The sequence below is a fragment of the Salarias fasciatus genome, chromosome 3, assembly GCF_902148845.1.
Source record: "Salarias fasciatus chromosome 3, fSalaFa1.1, whole genome shotgun sequence".
Taxonomy (NCBI): Eukaryota; Metazoa; Chordata; class Actinopteri; order Blenniiformes; family Blenniidae; genus Salarias; species Salarias fasciatus.
Window position 1 is genome coordinate 24,019,442 of NC_043747.1, and position 22,879 is coordinate 24,042,320.

The following is a 22,879-nucleotide window of genomic DNA, read 5'->3' on the forward strand; positions in this document are numbered from 1 at the left end:
AAACATGAAACGCAACACAGCTGAGCGTCTTCAGACTTCAGCCAATTAGGAAAGCTAATGTAAGTCTGTGGATTTACACAAATCCTGTCCGGGACGCCTGGGCCACACAGGTAAAGAAAACAAGCGTCCCCTGTTTGGGAGAAGCTGCCTGCTTGGCAGTGAAGGACTGGGAAGTTTTTACTGTGCTTTGTAAGTAACTTTGATGGGTTTGACCTCTGAGTTCACCAGCAACCTGCCAGGATGCCCCTCAACCAGGAGAAGATGGACCAGGACTGGGAGAATTCTGGTTTTCACCATTTCTGTCAATATTTATCTTAAACTAGCACCGTCTCTGAAATATTTCCCTGAAATTTACACAATTTCTACCACTAGCTCCCATAAATATGCACTATTTCCACAAAATGTGCATCATTTTAGCCGGTATGTCCCTGATATGTGCATGATTTCTTTCACTCCGTCCTCTACATTTGTACCATTTCATCTTCAAAGAGCAACTCCCGCTCTTGTTTTCTTTTCTGTTTCTAACGAAGCTCGTGCATCTGCAGCATCAAGCATTCCATTTCTCCTTCTGCAGGCCGAACGGCAGCAGAAAACTGTGTGAAGCAGCGAGTGTCCCGTCGCCTTCCACCACTCAGCAATAAAAGGCTGTGGTCTAATGAGAGAAAGTGCTGTGAGCAGAAGTGAAGAGCCAGGAGTTTACGGCTTTTTATTATATGTGGGTGTCTCTCTCTCTCTCTATCTATCTCGCTCTCTCTCTTTGGCTCTCTCTTCACACATCTCCCACACTCTCTCCTCTTCGGCCCATTTGTTTTCACTGTCTTTGAGTTGTAATGTCAACCCTCCTGATCTTCAGCACCTTGTTCGATCGTTGAGCCTTTTCCAGGTGATGCGGTAAAATCCTGCAGTCAAAATCCCTGCGTATCATTTTTCGTAATTTTAAGAACACAAGCTCAAAACAACCTGTTCTAATCAATTCACTGAATTTAAAATTGCCCAAATCAGCAACAAAAGCAATCCTGACTTTAATGATGGATGGCGACGTAGCTGGACGGATGGGAAACATGACAGGCAGATGAACAGACAGCTAGAGAGCACCAGAGCATCACGTTTCCATGACGACCGAGCATGACTGGAGCGTTGTGTTTACATGACTAAGAAAGAAGCCTCATGTTTCCACAGATAAGGAGTGTGAGGACATGGAGTGTGTGCTTCACATTCCCAGGACAACACTGCGTGCTAGTGGTAGCTAGCATGATGAGCTCCGCGTTTCCATGGCAACGATGAAATCCGACACATGGAGACTCACATTCCAGCATAATGTTTCCACGACAATCACCCAGGAAGCGCCATGTTTCCTTGACTTCACAGCATGACAACTCACGGAACCTTACGTTTCCATAGATACTGAGTTGTGCATGCTTGACGTTTCCATGACGACACCAACAGCGTCAGCAGAACCAAGCACGATAACGTAAAGAGCGCTATGTTTAAGCATCATGGATCATGACAACACATGGAGCGCTAAGTTTCCATGACTACCAACCTTGATGGTATGGAGACTGTGCAGGACAACACATGTCACACCACATTTCCATGATGACACATGAAGGTCCAAGTTTCCATGACAACACATGTCACACCACATTTTCACGATGACACATGAAGGTCCATGTTTCCATGACAACACATGTAACACCATGTTTCCATGACAACACATGTAACACCACGTTTCCATGACGACACATGTAACACCACGTTTCCATGACGACACATGAAGCTCCATGTTTACACGATGACAATCCCAGAGATCATATTGAGCCTGATGTTTACACAGATTGTGAGCGTCAGGACTTGAGTGAAAGCTTGACGTTTCCATGACAACGAAAACTTCAGCAGTACCAAGCACGATAACATAAAGAGCACTACGTTTCCATGGCGACTGAACTTAAAGAGAAGCATCATATTGTCGTGACTACGGGGCATTCCGACGTGTTACATTGTCATCATGACAGATGATGCTTCATGTTTCCATGACAACGAGCCTAAGGATGTGTCCCGTTTCCATGACGATATTATGAGCATCATGTTTCCATGACTCCTGAGCCTGACGTGGCTCTACAGCGTGTTTTCCTGTTCTGCTTCACTTCCATTTCCTGATGTTTGAGAGGATTCCTGAGTGGAACAGCTTCCAGAACCGTTCTCCTCGCTGCTCCTCTGAGCTGTATGTTAATGAAGTGAGAGTGTTTAATTATTAACCAGGGGTTAAATCTGTGCAGGATTCGGTGGGTGGTCTTTTCCGTCGGCGTCACGTGTGTCATACTCATCCGGCTGCAGCTCAGATTCATGGAGCGAGCGGCTGTTTTGGTTTCCACTGAAGCGTGAGGGTGGTGGTCTGCTTCCGCACGGCCTTCCTTCCTTCAATATTCTGGCACTTCTCTCCTCCTCGGTCACACCCTCTCCACCTCCGCTCCATCGCTCCAGACGCCTGCTGGTATCTCTTACTTTATCTTCTCCGCATTCACCCTTCCTCTTTCTTTACATCCATCTCTCTCTCTCTGGATCTGACCGTTGCTCCCATGCGTCACTTCTCTCTTTCTCCTCCCTTGTTTCTCCTCTATCTGTCATTACCCAACAGCTCTCCACCTCCGCTGGACTTCATGGTTGAGGTCCTCTCCTCCTCCCTCGCTCCTGCATTCCCCTCACATCCCTGCCTGCTCCTCTGCACTCGCCGCTCCCCGCCTCCCTCCACCGCATTCCCACAGGACGGCATATGTCTTCCTCCACTCGTCCTCCCTCCATCACACCATTTTCCTTCTGTCTATAAACAGATGTGTTTGCACTAAAGGGGGAAACCAAGGTAAATACTCCCAAATTAAGCTGTAGTCATGCATTATTAAGAAGATGAGCGAGCAGCAGCAGCAGCAGCAGTGCTGGTGAGACCTCTTCCACCAAAACATCGCTACTGGATCTCATTAGGTTGACGATTAGCAAATTGAGCCAATCTGCCTTTTTTTTAAAGTCCCTTTTAACAGAAATCAAGTCCAAACCGCTAACCCCAGCGCTTTGTGAACATGAGTATGAGTGGAGAATGTAGAAAAAAGACAACATGAGGAGCTCTGACAGCTTCGGACGAAAAACGAAGCATTGTAGAGGTTAAAGTTGAGCCGAAGCCATTTCTGGGTTTTTCTGTGTGCAACAGGTTTGTTGCCATTGAAGAGGAAAGTCTCATTAACACGACAATGTTTCAAGTGGAAGAAGTGGAACCTTTGTCGCCGTTTGTGGGATGGTGCTCGGAGACCACTTCTAGAAAATAACATGAAAACAACATTGTTTTGAGAATGTTGCTGTATAAATGTGAAACTCTTCTGAAACAGCGCTGCTTTCACTTAACGTCACGTAAATCGGCTGTAAATGTGACCTAGTGCTCACATTAGCTGGGCCAGTGCACAGTGGTCCAGTTTACTCTTAATAGTAATTTAACTAGTGACTGAAAAAGTGTGTAGTTCGTCAGAAGTGGAGAGCAGGGCAATGCAGACGCCCGCTGTGATGCTACGTTACAGAACAACAGGGTGGAAACAGGAGAATCTTAATGAGTCTCCAAACAATTCAAAGCCCTGAGAAGCTGACCTGGAGAGGATGGACTGATCTGGAAGGGTGGCTGGATCTATGAAGTGTGATGGAGGATTTGGAGAAGGTACGGAGCTAGAAGGCCTCTGGTTCAACAAGCAAACAGAACATCAGATCGTTAACAGTCTGCTGGGAGTGCGAGCTGCACTGGGACAACACAATACGCTCAGAGAAGCATGCTAGTAGCCAGAAGAGACTCAAGGACCAGGGTTTTATTTCATGCTCCCACAGTGTGCTGTATAAGATCCAGTTGAAATTGAGCCAATCTATAGTAAAACCTGCTGTCTGTGCAGAAAACTTCTCAGTCAGTCGACTCTCAGCTTTTGGTTAACCTTTCTTTCAAGGCTGAAATTAATTATTCCATCGTCACTCAACCTGTTGAGGATTTTTATGCATCATCAAAGAGCCAGAAAACAGAAAAAAGGCAACCAGTTTCTCATTTTTTGATAAGGTAATTAAGAAAACCAACAAAGAAAATGTTGATTTTTTTTTTCAACTAATTTCTTCAGAGTAACAACACAACACAATCAAGCCATGCTGTCACAGGGTGTAAAAACACCCAGAATGCAACAGTTTTCTTGACATTTCACTGTGTTTTGTAGCAGAAGGTCTCATTAAAATTGAGTATATGTTGAGATTGCTGTCATTTTGTGTAGTTGGGTTATACAATTTCATCACGTACACTCTGCGCGATGACAAAGAAACCCTGATTTTAAATCAAAAGGTAAAAAGCAGTTGAATTTAAACAACTTTACTTGTCTGATCTGAGCGTTTGACACCCCTGATTTAAATCATCCTCATGAATAGAAACATATGCAATAAAAAATGTCTGGGCGCTTGAGACAACCGGATTCAAACCAGTCTGATCATCATGAGGCTACGGTGCGACCCACTAGCACCACCGTGCCGTCCAATAACAACCACTAAAGAGCTTTTAATGGCCGACGGCAATCCCGGCAGCCGATTATCGTTTTCTGTCTGCGGAGATAAATGGCTGTTTCCAATCTTAGGGAAACGACTCGTCAATATATTGACGGAGCGATTTCATTGGTCGGAACCGTGAAGGCGGATTAGTCGCAGTCATAAAACATGTAAACAAACAGAAAGGCTGATATCTCATCAGAGAATCTGACGTCGAGGAAAAATCAATCAGGTTGATCAAGATGGTTTTCTCCAAAGCAGAGAGGAGGATTACTCAAACTGTGTCGATCAGCATTGACCAGGAAGCACAGATCTTTTTCCCCATTATCCAATATGCCCATATTCTCCAACCCAAGCGATCACCAACACCTGAACATATTTGCTTCTCAATAATTGGACAAAATTTCAATGGACAACATGTTGTATTTGAAGAAAAATAAGTTATTTTTAAAAACAGAAAAAGCTTGAGCATTCAAATGATGCTAAAGCTAAAGTGATGCTGGTAAGGCTGAGAGAGACAGCAGCTCTGCAACCACTTTCACCAATTAGAGAAAGAATCAATAACCAGGGGATTTGACGGTAAACTGTTCTTTGTGCCAACAGACGGGATTCACACGAGGTTTGTCTTGATGTTGAGAGTGTCGTTGGAGCTTTGCCTCATTTGTGGAGAGGATGAAAATAACTGGACACATGATCAGTGGGGGGACTTGGCCTTTTAACACTAGACACCCTGATCAAAGTACCCAGCTGCACTGTGATCGAGCCTGAACTTATTTCCTGGCTCGAAGCACATGACGTATTACATAATAGACACCAGGTAAAGTTTGTTGAGAAACACTCAGCTGGAAGTAACTGGAAGTAAAGCAGGGAAGACTAGATGACCAGAATAACTCAGCTTTCGGGCTATTTAAATAAATCTGACATGATTAGACCTGTTTGTGCAGATGGAGAAAACCCCCACGAGGCGCTTCACCTCCACCTGAACACAAAACTGACCGGACTGAAGGAAACGCAGCCACCGGCTGGGAAAACTACACACACACACACACACACACACACACACACACAAACACACACACTAAAAGAAGTCCTCATTTAACCTGAGCTACAACCGGACCAGGTCTCCACCGACTCTAAATCCAGGCCCGGCCTGACGGGAGGCGAAAATAAGGAGAAGAAAATGAGACGGGAGAGAAAATTCTGGCAAATAAAAAGCTAGTTGGCAGATGATGCAACCCTTTGTTGTGTAACGCTCTAAATATAGAAGCAATCGGGTATTCGGGGAGACGAGACTGAAAATATCTCAACCCCACCGCTACCTCCGGTCCTGGGGGAGCCTCTGCCTCTAATCCTCCGATCCCCCCGTTCTTAGCCCTCCTTCATCCCTCCATCCTCTCTCTGTCTTTCGTTTGGTGGCACCATGACTAATCTGGCCCTCCTTCACTTCTCCTCCGTCCTCCTCTAATCCAGCTTCTCCTTTCCGGATGACTCCTCGGGTTTTCTAATCCCGCCGTTCTCGTCCCGTCCTTCAGAGACGCTCCGACTCCTCTCCGCCTCCATCCATCACTTCCTGTCACCCGCCACCTCCGTCACCTCCGTCCATCTGTTAGCCGCCACCTCCTGGTCCTCCCTCCTTCACCCCTTCATCCTGTCATCCGTCTGCGTCCCTCCATTTCTTCAACAAACTCCTTTCCTTTCATTCAGTCTTTCTCTCTGGAGGTCGGAGGTCACGGAGCTCGCAGCTTGTGTCTTTATTCTTCTTTCATCGCCTCAGATGAAACGACTAAGAGCCGTGAACGACAGCAAAACGCTTCCTGCGACCGAGCAGACGAATCAGAAACTCTCTGTTCTCCGTTTTCCCCCTCAACCGACATTTCTTCTGTCAACTGTGCAGAAAAAGTAAGAAACCCCGTCGTCAGTGGTTTCATTGAACGTGTTGAGATCAGACGTTGCCTCCGAATCAGCAAATTGAGCTTTTTAATTGTGTTTTCAGAGACACTGGGAAACAAACCTGTCTTCTTCAACTCCTCTCTTCTCTGTCAGTTCTTCTTTTAATTCTTTGTTTAATGAACCATGAAATTTCTCAACAAAACATTGGACCTAATTTACTCACATGAGAATTTATTTTTTTTCTTTTTAAACCAAGAATAACACTAGAAGTGACACCACACAATGTCATACATTTTAACTGTTTTTTTTTTAATTTTTTTATTTTTGCTGGTATCTCTTTCTCTCCTTCTTCCTGACACTGTTCAGATACGTTTTGTTCTTAATTCTACACTTCATGATGTATGTTTTAAATGTTTGTAAAGTAAAGTAAAGTAAAGTAAAGTAAAGTAAAGTTAAAGTAAACTCCCCCTAGACCTGCGCTCCCTGGACTCAGTCGATGCCTTTAAAAAACATCTAAAAAGGCATCTGTTCCAGAAGGTATTTCAGACTCACTGACAGAATGTGTCTTGGCAGCACTACATACTGCCTTCTAACTCTATGCTTTTAAGTCAGAGCAATCTCTGATCTATTTATTACATGATTTTTGAATGTTCTTCTTCTTTATACACTATTTTGTTTTTGTTGTGAAGCACTTTGTGATTCTGATCTGTGAAAAGCGCTATATAAATAAATTTTACTTTACTTAAATGTTTGTAAATCGCAAAAAAAAATAAATAAAAAATAATAATAATAAAATAAAGGACCAAGAAAATACCTTATTACTTTACTGATAATTAATAGAAATTGGAGATGCAGCAGTATCGGGCATCGGGTCTGATAGCAATACTTGGATAAAGATCCCCGGATCACCTCCAGCAACGTCTGTATTTTTAGATTCTTTAATAATAATGAGAATGGCAAAAGCAAGACAGACTGTGAATTATGATCTGCTAAACTGTCAAAATGAGGAGAAAGTTCAACAGAAGGAACGTAATCAGCAGAAACATTTGAACCAGCAGAGGTAGAATCAGGTGGCTCAGTAGTTTAACTGCTACATGCTACATGCTAAATGCTCACACAACAGCAATGCAACAGCCTCAACATGATTAAAATATGACATAAATTCAGATTTATTCATATAGTCGCTAAAGGTTAGTGATGGCATTTTCTAAAGTGGATTTGGTATATATAAATACAATGATGCTGCACTGTCAAAGCAGAGAAACATGAAAAGAAAGAAAACTGCCAATCTGCAAATATTTGAGCAAAATTAGTACTAGAAAATAACAATGCCCACCAAGTTTCACGCAGTTTGGAGTAATTCTTCAATGTTTATTTTAAAGCTAAATATGTGGACAAGTCATGTTCACTGCGACGCCTCCGGTATTAAAAAGACCAATCTAGAAAACCTACATGCTCGACAGAAAAAGGAGCAAAAAAACCCAAATCGTCCAACTACTGATATGTAATGTGTCTTATGTGGACATAAGAAAGAGACAGACAACTAGAAAGACAACAAACCAACAAAGAAAAACATCGAGAAGAAGAGAAAGTTAGCTGGAAGTCCCATTTCTGCTTCCTTCCTCCGCCGCTGCCTCCTCCTTTAATTTAGACATACGCAATTATACAGTCGGCTTTAATTGAATTTGTTGCGCTACATCAGTCTTCTTAATTGGCTTGGTGTGCGCATATGAGGCTGCGAGTGTGAGTGTGTGTGTGTGTGTGTGTGTGTGTGTGTGTGTGTGTGTGTGTGTGTGTGTGTGCGTGGATCTTCACGTAGCGCTGCATGCTAATGTAAGCTTAGGGAGCTACTGTATAGGCATTGGTGAGCTTATGTGCGAGACTTTCACTCTTAATCAGAGTGATCTGATGTGCATGGCTGAACCTGATATTAACGGAGTGAGACACACACACACACACAAAGACACACACACACAAATTTATCGTAAATGGTGATAAATTGAGCTATTATCACATCTACGTGCGGAGTCGGTGTGTGTTGGAAACAGTGGAGGTGCCTGCGGGTGCAGCAACACCTTTAAATTCGTAGCACGTTCCTGTGTGTGTGTGTGCGTGCGTGTGTGTGTGTGTGTGTGTGTGAGCCAAGAGCAGAAAAAGCAATATTCCCTGTAGAAGTGTTTGCTGCTGTTTTCCCAGGAGTTGTGACTTACCTCCTTCTGACACACACACACACACACACACACACACACACACACACACACACACACACATATATAACCCGTGCTTAGTCATGACAGGAGGAGGTAAAGCGATCGCCATGGAAACAATGCGAGGACTGAAAGCAGCGGGTTCGAGATGAAAACGGCAGGTTTCATTCCCAGACTGGGGCTAAGATCAGCGATCGCTGCTGGTCTCTGGAAGCTAACATGCTAAGATGCTAACAAGCACTCAGATCCTCCACTTACACCCCAATAAGATACGCCACATTTTAAGTCCCCGGAAGTTCAAATCGATGTGAATTTCCTCCTAATTGATCAAATGTGAAACTTGTCAACCTTCCCAGCCAGGCTGTTTTCAGCTAGCTGAGCGATGCTAACTTCCAGAGCTAACTCTGCAAACTCTAAATGGAGAATTTCTTTATTTTTAATTGTTCATTTTCAGCATTTTTTCATCTCTCGACTGTCACAATCTTCCTCTACACATGATGGATGTATTATCGTGATTACAGATGAGTAACTGTGCGTCTCCTCGCCATTCAGCATAACGTTTAATCGTGCCTCCAACTTTCCAAAGTAAGAGTGGGAACTTGAAACAGAAAAGGTGTAGAAAATGTATGAAATTATGAAAAATTAGCATGTAAACAGAAAAAAAAGTAAAAAAAAACACCTTTTGGATATTAACCTATGTTAACCTGATAGCAGTGCTAAGTTAGCAACATGAGGCTAATTCGACATATTGTTGCTTGTGAAGGTTTGAAACCTTCAAGAAATTCATATAAAAAAGTTGAAAGCTGAACATACCTGAACAGAATGCTAAATGCTAACCCTTTTGAAATTTGATTCAAATTAAAGATGCTAAACTATTATAGCGCACAATAATTTTCAATTTAACATGTACAAAGCATCTTCAAAATGTGCCAAACAGCCCTGGTGTTCCTGTCTCCTCTTTATATCTCTGGAAAACCTGCGATCATCATGTAACAGTGTAACCGTTTCATATTTCTGTCTCAAACAAAGAATAAAGCAACAAAGCGAAAGTGATAAATCCAACGCCTCAATTATTACTCCGAGAACATATTTAATGTGTTTTTAATGAGGTATATTAGCAAGAGAAGACAAATAAACCCCCAGAGGAGTTGTTTTAGTGGCCTGTGCTGCAGAATAATAATAATAATGATTTTTTTTTTTTTTTTTTTGAGCATCACACTTTAAGACCGTTGAATTATCAATATGATCAGTTATTAGTGGGTGGGAGAAGCGGGGCGGATTGCTTACGCAACCTTGTTCACATGTTGAAAGTGCTGTTTGATGACAGTGAAAACACTCGTGCACATGCACCCATATGGCTGAGAGAGCAAGTCCGCCAAAGCAGACCAAAGGCTAATTAGTCTGTGTGTTCATGTGTGTGTGTGTGAGAGAGAGAGAGTGTGTGTGTGTGTGTGTGTGTGTGTGTGTGTGTGTGTGTGTGTGTGTGTGTGTGTGTGTGTGTGTGTGTGTGTGTGTGTGTGTGTGTGTGTGTGTGTGTGTGTGTGTGTGTGTGTGTGCGTGCGCGCGTTGAGGTAATTAGTCAGGAAGACAGCAGGCAGACGTTAAGTCGGCTTCCTTTGATCCGACGCTGCTTAAGTACTTCCCGGAGACACACTCTCACACAAAAAAAGTGCACACGTCCTGAACGACGACGACAATGGCCGAGTTTGCCATGACATCTGCACTCTCTAGCATCCACACACACACACACACACACACACACACACACACACACACGGTCTGTTATGGTTACTGTGACAGCAGAGGAAGACCAGACACTGCTTCTCCATCAGGAGCTACGAGCTAGTGCCGTGTTGACGTTGAGGCCGACCTAGTAGCGTTAGAATTTACGGGCGGGAGGTCAAAGCGAAGGGCAGGGAAGCACTTTGTGCTGAGGAGTTAAGAGAAGATGAACGAGAGGACGAGACGGAGAGGGGAAACTGGCAACCAGACCTCATCCCAGCTTGATTTTGATGATTTTAGCTATTTTCCACCTGTTGCCACAAATATCTCTTCCTCCATTTATACACGTTTTTATTGTTTTATTTCAATTTACCATCACAAACCTGTGCCACTTCCAATTTGAAATCCAATATTGGCTTTTTGTATGATCAGCATGCAGGCTAGCATCATTTTTGAAAAAGTTCAAGATAAGCTAGCACTTCAGGGCTAACCTGTTTTCTTTTTTATATGTCTACCTGAAGTAGCATTTCCACCACCATTAGCTTACTCAGCACTTCGGAGTTTATTTCCAAACAACTGCTGCTGAAACAACAGACTTATTATAATTTAAACATTTTTCAGCGTGATTTAGTCAATCAATCAATCAATCAATCAATTTATTTTTGTATAGCCCAGTATCACAACAACAGTTGCCTCAGAGGGCTTCAAGATGTTACATTGGTCGGTAAAAGTAAAAACAGTGAATAAGCATAATGGTAATATGTCAATATTTACAGTAACGAGACAGAACGAAGCAACCACCGCCTTCGACCCTCACATCCGGCAAGAAAAAACTCCAAAAACCCAGTGGGAAAAGAAGAAATCTTGGGGAGAACCACAGTATGGAGGGATCCCTCTCCCAGGGACGGACAGCTTTGGCAACAGCTAGCATGAGACAATAAGAAGTAAAGCCTAGGACTATGTTGAGGACAGTCCGTTGGACGGTCCAGCACAAGAACCACGGATCCCAGCAGTAGAACCGAAGCCAGTCCACGGGCAGGACCGACAGGGGTGTCCTCCCGGTCCGGACGGAGCTTGTTCATAGGCCTTCGTAATAGTGGAGTCAGCAACTGAAACTGGAGAAGACTCCCCCTCGAAGGGGGGGACAACAGGTGAAAAGCAATGAACGGACTAAAGGGAATAACATTCAGACATTAGAGGAGGACAGGGCTCAGTGCACCGTACTTCCCACAGCATTCTAGCTCCTAGGGCAGCTTTGTGGATACTTAACTGTTTAAACTAGTATTTAGTTAGTATAGTTTAGTTTAGTTTAATTTAGTTTGGTTTAGTTTAATTTTGTTTAGTGTAATTTGGTTTGGTTTAGTTTAATTTAGTTTAGTTTAGTTTAGTTTAGTTTAGTTTGGTTTAGTTTAGTTTGGTTTACTGTAGTTTGGTTTGGTTTACTTTAGTTTGGTTTGGTTTGTTTTAGTTTAGTTTAGTTTAGTTTAGTTTAGTTTAGTTTAGTTTAGTTTAGTTTGGTTTAGTTTGGTTTAGTTTAGTTTGGTTTACTGTAGTTTGGTTTGGTTTGCTTTAGTTTGGTTTGGTTTGTTTGTTTAGTTTAGTTTAATTTAGTTTAGTTTAGTTTAGTTTAGAATCCCTAGCTGACCTGATCATAGGCTGCATCGAAGAGAAACGTCTTGAGCCTAACCTTAAATGTGGAGACTGTGTCTGCCTCTTTGACACCACTTGGAAGCTGGTTCCATAAAAATGGTGCCTGATAGCTAAAGGCTCTTCCACCTAGTGTCCATTTAGAGACTCTAGGAGTCACCAGTAACCCTGCATTTTGAGAGCGAAGTGCTCTGATTGGTTGATAAGGCGTTAAAGCATCTTGGAGATAGGTTGGAGCCATCCCATTTAGGATTTTGTAAGTGAGGAGAAGGATTTTAAATCTAACTCTAAACTCAACTGGAAGCCAGTGAAGAGATTTTAGAACGGGAGTAATGTGTTCACGTCTTCTAGTTCCAGTTAATAATCTGGCGGCCGCATTTTGAACCAACTGAAAGTTTTTTAATACACTTTTTGGGCAGGCTGCGAGAAGGGAGTTGCAGTAGTCCAATCTCGCAGAAACAATTGCATGGATGAGTTTCTCTGCATCGCTTCTAGGTAGAATGTTTCTTAGTCCATGCTGAAACTGAGCGACGTGCTAAGCTAATGCAGAGGAAGCAGATATTAGGTGGAAATGTGATATGTGCTGATGTGGGAGTATTGCAAAGAAAAAAGAGAAAATGAGTTTAGTATTTAAGAAGTTATGATTGATTAAATGCACTAAGACTTCATTGTGCCTGTCAGATAGATGTATAGAAAGTAGAGCTTGCGACTGAGCCAAGATGTCAGTAGCTGTCGGTGCTGAATCTACTCTTTGTAAGTCTATGTTGCTCGCTGCTCAACCAAAACAGACACCCTGGTGATTTGTGGTGATTGGTCGGTCTGGTGGATGTCAAACTGCTGATGAGCGTCAACATACAGCTGCAACATACAGAATGAACCCTACAGGTGATTCTCTGATCTCTCTGCTTCGTCAGACTGTCAACATGTTCTGATCCTTCTCCATCACGTTGCCTGAATTGCTCCACAATTAGCACAAAAGGTGTCAACTGCAATAGCAAAGAGTTTATCCACTTCTCTGCACCACTTTATCACTTTAGATCAATTTCATCTGATATTTTTTTTTTTAAATGTAGAGCAGTTTTGACAGGCGCGCCTGCTTAATGTGTGAATAATTCCCTCTCCACATCATTAGCATGAACATGTCCTGATGGCGTGAACAGTCTGTTCCCGTTACAGCACACATGTCGTCATTTCAGCCTCCAATCGACATGATCTTCACAAAAACCAAAATATCTCACCTTCACTCTAAACTACAAACTCGGCAAAGCATCAAATGTAAAGATTTTGGACACCTTTTACAGGAACCAGGACAGAATTTCCAGACAGTTAACCCAGCAGAGACCTGAAATCATTCTGATCTCTGAATAATTAGCGCTCCACATCATTAGCATGAACATGTCATGGCGGTGTGAACAGCCTGTTCCCGTCACAGCGGACAGGCCGCCTGATGGATTCCCCGCAGACCGCCGTTTGTCATACCTTCAAGTGACTTCGGCTGAACCGAGTTCCACTTCCTGGTTCTTTAGAGGGAATATGGGGATGGAGAGGCCGCCGTCCGTTAATCGTCAAATCCTGACGATAAAAGAGCCTCGAAGTGAGGAGGAGAGGAGGCAAAAGAGAGTGAGGAAGGAAAGTGAGGGGCAGATGTCCTGACTCAGCTGCTCAGCGCGAGGCCTTGTCAAAGTGTCACCGCCGAGTCAAGACGGCAAAAAGGCTTATCGAGGAATCAAAGTGTTTTTCCTCGATATCGAGGGCGGAGGGGAGCTGACTGACAACTGAAAACCTACGACCGAGAGGTCGAATCAAGTCGTCTTTATCACCAAAACAAATGCTTTCAAAGCTCGGATCTTTGAAAACAGCACAGAGGAAGAAACACCACAGAGCTCATTTTAGTTCCGGGTTCATCCGGAGTGGACCGGGGCGGAAAAGAAATGATGACCTCTGCAATTTATTGAAAATATCTATATTTTCACAAAAACTAAACAATTATTAAAGAAAAATACTTCAATATAAACATCATTATAAAACCTTCTCGTGTAAAATACAGTGAAATGCCAAAATAGCTTCTCCTGTAGCTATTGCATTATGGGTATTTTTTACAAACTATCTCCAACAGAGGTCAGTTTGATTTCAACCAGGTAGATATATTTGATGGCAGGATCACCACTTTCATATCTCTTAAAAAGCTGTGACCATTTAGCGTCCCTTTTCCCCCAAAATTCACAAATTATTCACAACGTTAAAAAATACAAACATTACGTTTGCGTGTATATTTAAACTAAACAATGATGAAAGAAAGTGATAACAATATCAACATAGTCAATTTTGGGGCAAAATAAGTAAATTTTCCAAAAACTGTTGCATTATGGGTGTTTTTATTAACTCCCCCTGGCAGCATGGCTTTGAGGCTAATGCTAGTTAGCTAGCCTTCATGGCAGCGTCACTGAGTGACGACAGAGTGTCATGCTGTGTCTGCTACGTTTCAGAAAACGTTTTGACACTTTTATCTTTTGCTTGGTGGTTTGGCCGGAGCATTGTTTCTTGTGAGCCAGTTTTGGAGCACGGACCTTATGTTTGACACAGCTGCCCCAGAAAGACTCAAAATCGACACTTAGATTTCTGTGAATTGCAAAGAAATAGCCTGCACATCAGTGTTAATTGCACAGGAAATGCTTGGAAACAATTTAGACGTGCTTTTACTGACATTTGCACCGACACAACTTTCTTAAAGGACGAGTAAAAAGAGTAAAGGAGACAAAAACAAAAAAACTACATGAAGGAATGAAAGGCAGAGAAGTAGACAGATGGAGGAGAGTCACTTCCTCCTCATATGAGAAAAACAGTCCTTAATAAGAGGCTAAAACTGTGAATACATCAACATGTCTTTGCTTCAGTGACATGAGAAAAAAAAAAGTCTAAATATTCATGGGTGTGAGGAGGAAAGTGCCAGATAAATGTCTGACTGCCACCAGCAGAAGAGACACTGAGTCACTTCACTGTTCGCTCGCTGAATTCATTTTCTCCTGCTCAGCGGCCGGTCAAACCAACTGGAGGGAAAGGAGAAGAAGAAAAAAAAAAGTGTTTGTGCAGCGAGCGCAATCAAAGCTTTGAAGATTAATGTGAAGTGGAAGCAAACAGAGAGACAAAAACCAAGAGGGACGAGAAGAAGAGGAGAAGAAAGGCGTCAGCCGCTTTGATTCATCACTTTCAGGTTTTTATTCCCGCTTTCGTCTGAACGTGAGACATTAACGCAGAGCGAAGGGAAGCGGAGATGTGAGGAGGAAATGGTGCGTGAGGGAAGGAAATGTGGTGTGTGTGTGGATGGAGGGAAGGAAAAGAGGGGTGTGAAGTTGTCTTTAATCTAATTGCCTAAAAAGATAAAACCATGATTCTGTAGCGATGTGTGAAAAAACTCATCTTGAGTCAAATTCTTCGTCAACCTCCTGAATCCTCGTGCTGGAAAAGAGGAGCAGAAGTGTTTTCATTCATGTTCTACCTGAGGACAGAAGAGCTGGAGGCCTGCTGCCCTCTCCGCTCGCTGCCTGTGAAGATCTGAGTCACGAAAGTCAAAAAGCAACAACCACCTGGCCAATCGAGTGCAGCGTCACGATGAACTCTTTGACAACGGTTCACTGAGGGTCAACAATAAATTCCAAATCCAATGATACAGTCAATCAGCTTTGATTTTTCATGTCTGAATCATCACTGGCTATGGACGGGCATGCATCTGTCCTAAAAGTGTTGAAATATTCGAGTTAAATCACCCAAATCCAAAAAAGACGTGAAGATACCAACTTCAGGACGAGAAGCTTCTGGAAACCCTGAAACACGCTGCTGGTGCCTCAGTCAAACCTCCCAGCAGGACTGTGGTGTTTTATTATTAGAGAATAAAACAGACACATTATAGAAGTTCATTCTGCTCCTTTTTATTCATAACTTACGAAACTTCTTTTATTTTGTTCATAACATATTCTTTAGATTTTTATTTTATAAAAGAAAAACATTTTTGGCATAAAATACCAACAAATGCATCAAGACATAACACACTGACTCAATGAAAAGTTGCTTTATTACTCAGAAGACTGGCTTTCATTCTAACTGCTGCTGAGGAATCTTCATCTTTATCCTTGGAAGTCCAAATGTTTTCATTCTCCTGGACGATTTCTCTCTTTCAGTGCTGTTAGCGTTCATGGTGCTGGAGCACAGGAATCTCAGAGAACTATCAATCCGGAGCTTCTGGAAATGTTTGCCTCACAGTAACTCTGCTGCTCAGCATCGAGTCGCTACAGCCACCCTGCTCCCAAATGCAAACTGAATTTATGAGTTTGAGACCGATGTCTGTGAATGGATTCATGAATTTGTGTGAAACCAAAGTTTGTCTGGGACGGACTGGACCGAGTTCCAGACGATGCTCCAGTTCTCGCCTGGAGTTTCTCACACTGCACAGAAACCAGAGCCACACGTTTCTAGTAGAAACGGTAAAATTCCGAAAAACGACTCCCAAGGTGGAACTTTTGGGAAAACACTGACTCCGTTTCCATGGAAACAGGAGAGACACAACTTTTCTGAACATGCTGCTACCAGTCCTGCACACCACAGCTGTACACAGAAAAATAAAAGAGATGTCAATGTAACTTAAACGAATCTGTGAAATCCAATATCTTTAAACACATGCATCTAGTGCTTAAGTCAAATATATTAATTTAAAATACAAAACACAGATTTTTTTCATGTAAAAAAAAAAGTAGTTTTAAGAAAGAGCAATCTTTCTCGATCAAAATAAAGCAAATTGTTTCCTTTTTTATGTAGGCTAATGTAGAATATTTTGATCAGTGCAGTAAATAGCTGTTCTGCTCAGTAGACGGACAGTCAAATCATTCTTCTTCCTCCAGAGTGTCAGGACTCCAGGTCCTGATTCTCCTGGTCCTGGTTTTACAATCGACAGTCACCATAACAATCTAAGGTAATGTTTGTCGTGTTTTGTTCTCTGCAGCCTGTGTCTGTGATTTTATAAGAAAAACAACCGACAGCACCAACTAGTGGTAAAACATGTCCGCTACATCATTTTTGAAATGTTACTGTCTGAACAAGAAACTTTTCTGGAATGAAAATTTTGATTGGAAACATCAATTAAATGTTTTCAAAGAGGGACTGAAGCTAGATGGATGGATGGATGGGTGGATGGGTGGATGGATGGATGGATGGATGGATGGATGGATGGATGGACTGCCTGTTCAGGACTCAGACTCCATCAGACTGAGATCAGGGAGGAATTGAAAGGTGACCTCAGCTCTGAGGAGGAAACCGTGAGAAAACAGATGAGAAATGGGCGGGATCGGCAGGAGGGATGTGAGACGTGGCTGCCGATCCCTTCCCGGGGGTCATCACACGTTGCCACGGCTACGGAACAGCCGCGGCTGTCATGGTTACCGGCACGCCCGTACCGACAGCTAGCACAGCGGCGTGACGCGGGGCGGCGGCGGCGGCAGGGGACGAGCCATTTGAGGCATGTGACACATCTGACACACACGCACACACACACACACACACACACACACACACACACACACACACACACACACACACACACACACACACACACACACACACACACACACACACACACACACACAGTCTATCTGAGGTAAACAATCCTGTGGAATGATGCACACTGGAACACATTAGCATGAAGCAGGCGGAGTTGAGCAGCTGATGGAGCGCGAGGGGAACATTAAACACACACACTGACATTCACGCAATGACACGACACACACGGACACGTTTGTGTGGCGAGCAAGGACATGTGATGTTCACTTTCTGAACTGGAAAATCAAAAACAAACACTCTGAAAAATCCCAATGGCTGATTCGAAAACTTGAAATTCCAAAAATCAGAAACAGACAATATGCTTTTTATGATTTTACTTTATAAAGAGGCCATAATTACCTCAATGAAACTTCAAGACAAAATTCTGAGAATGCCTTCAGTTTACAATTCATGACCTATTCGGCAGAAGTATAGTCTGACATTGAGGCTCCATTGACACACCAAAATTTCAACTGAAAACATATTATGACACAACATATTGAAAACAATGTTTTAGTTCAGTTTTAGTCCTAAAATATTTCAGGAAAAGATCTAAGATTTTTTTACACAGATATTCTGCGATTTCGATTCGATTTGCAATACTTGTTCAAATCAAACTTCAGTGCAATAATCAACGTGCACGATAACAGATTTTAAACACGCACACACACAAAGCTCCTGTCACTACTTATCTTTATACCCCGCCGGCCTAACTCTCACCAACCTGCCACTAAACCCCACCCCCAAACAAAAAATAACTAATAGCATCCCAGTATCAACTGCTCAGAAATGCCCATTCTGAGTGAATTAGAATACACTCCATATTTTTCTTGTCTGGTGGCACTTCTGTGCTTTTCTGCACAATTTAAGTAATTCAAGATGGAAAACATGGCCAAACGATGTGCCTGGGACACACAACAGCAACACCTGAAGGAATTAGGCAACAAATAAATCACCAAAGACTCTTTTTCACTGTTTGAATTCTTCTGCTAGCTTGGCCAAGCATTAGCATCAGTGATGGCAAATGCTAACATAACCCGAAGTGCTGCCATATGGCCGACCTGCTGCTTTACCTTCAGGTTAAATTCTCTCCTGGTTCTGCTGAGGACATTTCCAGACACTTTGTTTAAAGGCAGCGGTTTGTTTTTACTGCGTCAGCCGGACGGCAGCCTGCGAGCTACTAGCTAGACGTTGACACAACACATCCTGGGCCAGCGCTGCAAAAAAAAAAAAAAAAGAAAAAGAAAAAAAGCTTTTGCCATCACATTATCAAATTTTCTGAAATCACAATTTCAATCAGAAAACGATAAGCTGATCAGCCCGCGTCCTCGCTGCTCACTGAGAAAACAATTCACGGTCCCCACTAGTGTAGCCAGACAAGAACATACACACACACACGCTTTAACGTCTCATCAGTACATTACATTGACTTCCATTCACATCTTTCTAACTCGGTTAAAACTAAAACTGATATAAGAAGCCCTCATGACCAGAGGTCTGGTCCTCACAAGTGCACATAGACAGACACACAAACACACACCATGGGCCAGCGCTGACAAATGTCACTTCTCTTGTGTGTTTCGCTTTGATCTCTCTCCTTCTCTCACACACACACACACACACACACACACACACACACACACACACACACACACACACACACACACACACACACACACACACACACACACACACACATCTGCATTGGTGCATGGCTCCTCTGCAGTGCCAGAGTGTGTCTGTGTGGATATAAATACATAAAAGCATTAATATTAAAGCATGCGGTAAGAATGACAAATTTTTCCACAGCTCTCCCTCGCTCCCTCGCTCTCTTCTCAGGGTCATGTGATCTAATCAGAGCTAATGTGTTGCCGTAGCCGAGCCTCGGAGGAGCGACCATCATTCAGACAGACCCCCACAAACACCACCACCACCACCACCACCACCAACACACAAACACACACGCACTCACATAAACACCAAAACACACAAACCTACACAATGAGGCACATAATGGAAATGCATAAACACACTGGAGGTTTAATGAGGAGCTGGAGACGAAGCACTCGATAAGGAAATGGAGGCGAAGTGAAGGAATCTGTGCTTCGTTCTCCTGAGGGGAGCAAACACTGTTGACACAGGTGCATTATGGGAACAAATTGCAAGGCTTTACCGGGCAGATCTGAGGTGAGGTGAAGGTTCGGAAGTTTGAGGTGACAACATGTTTATAATCTGAGGTCGAGTTCGGAGCAGGGTCAAGATGACTCCTCGTTAATAAATGTTGCCGAGTGAAAATCGAAAATTTTCGTATAGTCTTATGGATCTGTTTCCACGGCAACGGTGCTTGGAGACGCTGAAATCCTAACTTTCAGGAAACGACTTCCAAGGTACAAAAGTCTGAGTCTGTCTCAATGGTAACATGGGAAAATGCAACTTTTTGAAAACACTGTGACTTCATGTCCGTGGAAACAAGGGGACAACACACATTTTTAAAAATGCTAAAAAAAAAGTCCCTTGGGGAAAATACAACTTTTTGAAAATGCTCGGACTTCATATTACTGGAAACAGTGGAAAATGCAGCTTCTTGGAAACACTCCAACTTTGTGTGCATGAAATTGGGTCAACTTTTTGAAATTGCTCTGAGTCTGTCGCTGTGGGAATGGAGGAAATTCTAACTTTACAAAAATGCTCTGACTTCATGTCCGTGTAACGGTTGGAAAACAACATCTTGACAACACCCCGGGTCCACTGCCATGGAATCTGACCCAATTTTACATTTCTTCAAAAATATTCCGACTCAGTCTCTACTGAAACAGGGAGAAACGCAACTTTCATAAAACGCTGCTGCTGCACAACTGCCTCACGGTAAACAGCTGTTCTGCTCATGATCAACTGATGGGCAATAGGAAACACGTTTTCCTCCAGAGCGACGGAAACATGGTTATCTGTTCTGGGATGAACCAGCATGAGCTGCATTGGTGTAACTTCATGTTCCAGACATGTTCAGGGGTCTTTAGTGACGCAGAAGGCCTTTTTTCCTGTGATCAACATCACACAGGAACCCGCCGGTGCCTCCCACCTGAGACAGATCATATTTATTCAGGCCTCAGGGGAACGTTTAAAGGCGAAGGAAAGGTCAAGCAATCTCTTTCTATCCTCTCTCAGGGAGAGAGAGAGAGAGAAAGACGTGTTAAGCTTGGTTATCCGTTGATTTAAAAAAAAGAATCTGGCAGGTGGCTGTGCCTTCCCGACGCGCCGCGGTCGTGGACGGTGTCATTGTTGTGCAAATTAGCAGCGACTAATAGAAGACGGCGGCGGGAAGAACTGGTGCCCGAGTGTTCATTAAGCCAACAAATGAGACAACGCGTTCATTTCTCCCTGCTTCAATTACGAAAGTCCAACTAAAAAAAAAAAAAAAAAACATTATAAAGCCCCGCTGGGATCATTTCCATCACGCCGCAGGAGTCTTGCTCTGGCCAGCCGCTAAGCGTCTGCTGAATGTCACGGGTTTGATTCCCGTGAGGCGGCAGCATGTCGTCGGACGGGGGGGACGAGACCCCAACGCCTCATATGACATGTAAATGCTGTGAGTGTGCATGTCGGGGCTGCAGAGCGAGCCGGGGGATCGATAACACACACACACACACACACACACACACACACACACACACACACACACACACACACACACACACACACACACACACACACACACACACACACACACACACGCTCCTCAATGCATTCCAGGGACCGTCCATTGACTTCTATTCATTTCACTCAGACTTACTGGAGACTCAACTGTAATTTCTAGTTGTCCAATGCATCTTTAGCCTGACCTGACCTCAGTTTGACCCCATGGCTGGACGGTTTTCATCTGTTTCAGGCCAATCGATGCAAGAGTGTGAAGATATTTTGGTTCTGAAGAACAGCAATCAATAAGAATGGACACAATCACTTTGCTTCCAAATGTTCCGCATTGACTCACCTACATTTGGTCGAATTACTAATAAGACAGAAGAACAAATCCTGAACAAACATCTGAACATCGTCCAGATTTTAGAGCATCTTCCTCCTCTACCTGATGTAACTTCAGCTAACACCAGATTGTGTTTTCAGTGATGAAAACACAACTTGTGCCTATTTGTGGGAACGTGAATGAATGTTTGTCCCAGTAGATCACAAAATCCATTTCAACATTATCAGAATTTCTCTTCTTTGTAGAGACAAATGAGATTCGATATAGAGATTCAATCATAAAAAATAAAAATGAAAAAAAAAAAACGCACACACCTGTCATGCAGTCATTCTGTTCCTTAAATCACAACAAGTATTTGTTTAACTTTGACCTTCACTGGAATCACAGTCTGATCTTCAACTTTCTCAAGAGCTGGACATGGTTTTCTCAGATCGGTCCTTGTTAATATAGTAGAGAAGAACAAAGTTACACACACACGTTGACATCTTCCTGTGAGACCATCCATTGATTCAAATTCATGTTTACCAACTGCACAACTGTAACTCTCAGGCCCTGCTTATACAATATTTAGCAATTCTATCAATACAGGCTCAGTGTATCGTTCTGCTTTGGTTCCACTGCTACACCGTCCCACAACCAGAAGAAACACTAAAAAAAGTCAACAGTAACAAACAGTAGCATCTGAAATCCGACTAATTGCTACAAAATGTTTGTGGAGAAACTAATACGCAAAATCAAAAGTTGGTTGCACAGAAACCGTTAATCCTGAACCCTTTAAGGCGACGGCGGCCCACCTCTTGGAAAACATCACTTTCCTTTTTTATCACAAGGTTGAACAAGCAGTAGCATTAGCTTTAGCAGCTAGTAGCAAAAGTGCAGTAGGAGGAAGTCCAGTATGTTGAATTGACCATTTTTATATTTTAAGATAATAAAAGCAAAAAAAAAAAAAAAAAAAAAATCAAATCATTTGAGCAAATGTAATATTCAGTTTATGCACACATTTACCATATCTCTATTTAACCACACCATATTCATATTCACCATATTCATGGTTTGTGTCACAAAGCAAAGAGTTGATTCAAAATACATGTATTTTTTGGTTTGTCTGTTTGTGGTTTGTTGAATGTGTTTATTATGCATTGAATTTCTTGAAAAATGTACCAATAAAACACTGGTTCCAGTTCGACTTGTTCCCTGGACTGAATTATTTTGCAGGGGTCAAATCCGGTCTGCCACGTTGGGGGGTTGTTGTGGTTTTAGCTTCCAGGCTAGTGGGGAATGAGAGGAACTGGTGGGCGGC